Source organism: Cyprinodon variegatus, unplaced genomic scaffold (genome assembly GCF_000732505.1).
Source record: "Cyprinodon variegatus isolate N-32 unplaced genomic scaffold, C_variegatus-1.0 Scaffold18, whole genome shotgun sequence".
Lineage (NCBI taxonomy): Eukaryota > Metazoa > Chordata > Actinopteri > Cyprinodontiformes > Cyprinodontidae > Cyprinodon > Cyprinodon variegatus.
Window position 1 is genome coordinate 2,034,727 of NW_015150471.1, and position 4,032 is coordinate 2,038,758.

Sequence of the window (4,032 nt, forward strand, 5' to 3'; positions counted from 1 at the left end):
CCGTCTAGCAACAACATAGGCCAATCAACCAACAAGTATTTTCGCCCCTTACCAGAATGACTTCTACGGAAGGTTTCCAGATGGATATGCGGAGCAAATCCATCTGGCGGAGTCAGGTTAGGTTGAAGTAGCTTTTGATTACACTAATTTCTAGTTAGAGTGAAATTTACTAAGTTGATTCATCTGTTGCCGTTTCCATTAAGCTCTTCTAATGGGATACTACAAATTGCTCTCGTGTCTAGAGCCCGTTGTGTTGATAAAACGGGCAAGTGCTAACTTCTATCTCAGATGCATCTTCTTTAAGATATACTACATTTGACAGATCCTCTGGTTTGGATCAACTCATACCTGCATCACTATCAACAGTCTGTTCCTTACGTGTAGTCATTCTGATTTTGGCATAATAGAAAGAGGTGTGCCCCAGGGTTCCTATCTTGGACCTTTTATTTTTCCAGTTTTTTTAAATGACTTTCCTCTTGCCTGAATGGACTGTAATATTCACCTATATGCCGATGATACTGTTATTTATTGCTTAAAACCAAGCATTTATATATTCATATTTCTCTTCAATATGATTTTGTAAAAGTAGAAATTTGCCTTCAGTCCAACATACTGCTACTTAATAAAACAAGATCTCATTAAATGTTTTCAGAGGAAAAAGTCTGTATCTACTCGGGTACCTCACCTGTCTTGTTTAAATGTTTTGCCTTTTTTGGCTTGACTCTTCACTTTCTTTCACTTTTCCTATTGATACTGTTACAAATAAAGTTACATCACTGGAAAAAATCAAAACCTAGATGAGTGCATTTGTTCTTGAATTGAGAAGGTAAAAGAGAAATTTTGCCAATGGAACAATACAATTTACATTTAAAATAAGAAAACGCAATTGCATTGTCTTATTTCAAGTGCATTTTATCTAAATATCTTATTTTAAGAGTAAAAATACTCGTTCTATTGGCAAATCGTCTCATTAACCTACTCAAAAAAGGGTAAATACACTTAATTTGAGAAATTTTTACCTATTTCTTGATCGTTTTTCCAGTGTATTGTTTGAATCTACTTTATCATTCAATTAATTGTTTAACTTTTTCAGTAAGGAGATTGAGTTATAACTCTTACACAGCAGTTTTATTTATATCATAATACTACATTTACTAATCTCCTATCACTTAATGTTGTATATAACAGTCTACGCAGGTTTATTCCCTGTTTCCCTTTCAGAACTGACTATTGTCTGCTGTGCCAACTGTGTTGTCACACTCCATCTTCCGGATGCCAATTTCACTGGTTATCATCTATATTTCATCTAAGTGTATTAATCTTAGTTATCCTTAATATTTAAAACACTTCTTTATGTTTTCCTTCATATATATCATTGGGCATTCGACTAAAAGCTTTTTTTGTGGTTTCATGAATCAAAAAGTTCTCTTTTAAATATAAAGCACCCTTTGGAACAATCTCCCATCCTCTCTCCGCTCCATAACCTGTTCATGTGTTTAAAAATGGACTGGTTCATCATTTACAAAGTATTTGTAACTTTTATAAACTGTTGCAGCAGTTTAGAGCTTTAAGTGTTGGATAGTTAGATTGATTGGTTGTGTCTATGGTGATGCTGTTAGGTTTTCGTTTATATGGATGTTTCATAGATGCAGATGATGGTACAGCTCTATTTTTCATCTGATTGTTGATTTCTGTTTATATTAGGACCCCTTGAAAAATAGATTTTTCATCTCAATGTGCTCCTTTGAAATAAATAAATAAGTTGTGCATGCATCCCTTCTCTGTGGATGCAAACCCACTTTAAGTGAATTACTGCCACCTGGAGTGAGAAAGTAAGCATCCTACTCCTTAAATGTAGCAATACCAAACATTGGGTGTCTCTGTGAATTGAAGATCTTTTTTTTTCATGGTAATTATGTATACTATTTTATAAAACCAAGATTTTGAACATTTTAGTAGAGTTTTCTGTACGATGCATCAAATTAAACAGACTGGCAGTGTGTAACAGGGCAATTTCATATGTTTTGGGGCCTAACTGTGTAGAGTCTATTAGAAAGTTGTCCAACCAGATCTCCTCTGAACCAGCAGGCCGCCCTTCACCAGCTGCCCGGAGCTCATCATTAGACTAATGGACGTTTGATTAATGTAACATGCCAGCAGGGCTCATATTAGTCAGATCTGCTGGTCGAAGGAGGGACATTAATAATATAATCAGCAGGCAGGCTGGTGGTCTTGCTGTGTTTTCTTTATGGTTCCTTTTCACTTCAATTTGAGACGATATGCATCAATTACACTTGATCAATAAAGATCTGAGTGATGACTATTTCATCTCGCTATAAACAGCCTCTTAAGGATCTCTGGGGGTTCTTCTGGCTTTTCCGTCCCTGTCAGAGGACACATGTACAGCATAGGTTTGACGTTTAAGACTTCAGCAGAGGGGAGCTGAACAGAGGGGAGGTGAAACATGCAGATCTGAAACTGATAAATGCATCACTCCATAGTTTGCTTATTGCTTATTGTTCCACATTTCTAAAGCAGTAAATAAGGAAAAAACAAAATGATGTTACAGTTGACTGGTAAAAAAATGTAATTTTTTTTGTTCTTTAGAAAAGAAAATGTAATATTTTGTGTAAACACCATATAAATGTGATATATTTCCTCAATTATTCTGTGTGAATCTCAGAGCAGCCAATGCCTGACTAATAGAGCATTGACAGGCGGCAGATATAATTCACTTTTCCATGCATGCTTGGAGCAAGCAGTTTCCAATATCCCAGCTTTAAGAGGATTGGGAATTCCAACTTGGCAGTTTCTGCTGAATAAAAGATCACAGCTGGAGGGGTCCCATGCTGGTCAAACGCTGTGTGCTCTCCACAAAGGTGGGGTAATAGCAACTTCAGAAATGACCGGGAGGTATTTTGCTCTATTCCTGTGAGAAAAGGCCTGCTTGAGAAAGACATGAGAGAAAGAGTGCATCCCCAATCCCAACTCTCAAGTTGAGCTGAAGGATTAGGTTTTAATCCTCAACAAGAGATTCAGCTAAATCTGCAGTAAATGGCACATTTATACCATTTTACTAAACGGTTCTGTTTTCATTCTCCTTTTTGAGGGTGTAAGAGACACCTTTGTTTTAACCCATTTAGGATGACACTAACGGTTCTACGCTGAGGGATTTAAGTTTATAGGGAAAAACAAAACATGTATGAATTACAGCAAAAAACAACAACACAATTTTCTGCAAATGGAAACAATTTACAACTTTTTAATAACAATATACAATTTTTTTTACTGAAACCAGGTTCATGTCTTACCTTTGATGTTTCTCAGAAGCCGCACTCTTCCCAATCACAGTGAGGCCCTGAAAATAAAAACAAGATGATCACCAAATCAGTGAGAGTAAAGTGATTCCAGATTCTACAGCATAATGCAGTAAGGGTGTGTAAAATAATCGTCATGACGATGCATCGCAATTCAAATTTTTGTGATCTACTGCATCGATTCTTGAAGGCAAGAATCGATTATTAAAAAGAAAAAATGAACAAATAAAATACATTAATGGTTGGCGCACATCAGCCAAACCAAGTGGAATACAACTTCCAGTCCAGCAGATGTCGCTGTGGATGTGTTGACGCGGTGCTTTGTGTCACAAGCATGGCGATAAGTGGGATACTGCGACGAGTCATATGAAATAAAACATGGAGGACACTGAAAATTCGCCCCCGCGGTTCCATCACATTTCATGTCAGATACGTGGATGTCTTTTCGCTTTAAAAACAAAGAAGGTAAATATGAAATTGATATGATGCACGTCATTTGCAAAAGTGGAAATATGTTTTCGTTTCATTGGTTTAAAGGACCACTGAGGCCATGTAAACGGCACTGATTATCCTTATTTTGTTATTTTAAGTTTCATGAATCCTAAGATCTCTTTGTCAGTGTGTCCACTCCAGTAATAGTAATATTTCTGTCCAGTATTTGTTTCCATGGCAACACCTCCAAAAGTCATTTCAATAAATACAGCTATGTATGAAT

The 4,032-nt window shown here is 36.4% G+C and overlaps 1 long non-coding RNA gene across 1 annotated transcript in view; it reads right to left on the minus strand.

Annotated features, from left to right (window-relative positions):
* The window catches only part of LOC107093073, a 176,311-nt gene that overhangs the window by 35,094 nt on the left and 137,185 nt on the right, over positions 1-4,032 (minus strand). Inside the window, exon 4 of the long non-coding RNA XR_001481604.1 lies at positions 3,312-3,358. This is a non-coding gene — a long non-coding RNA (uncharacterized LOC107093073). The remainder of the gene's footprint in view (positions 1-3,311; positions 3,359-4,032) is intronic.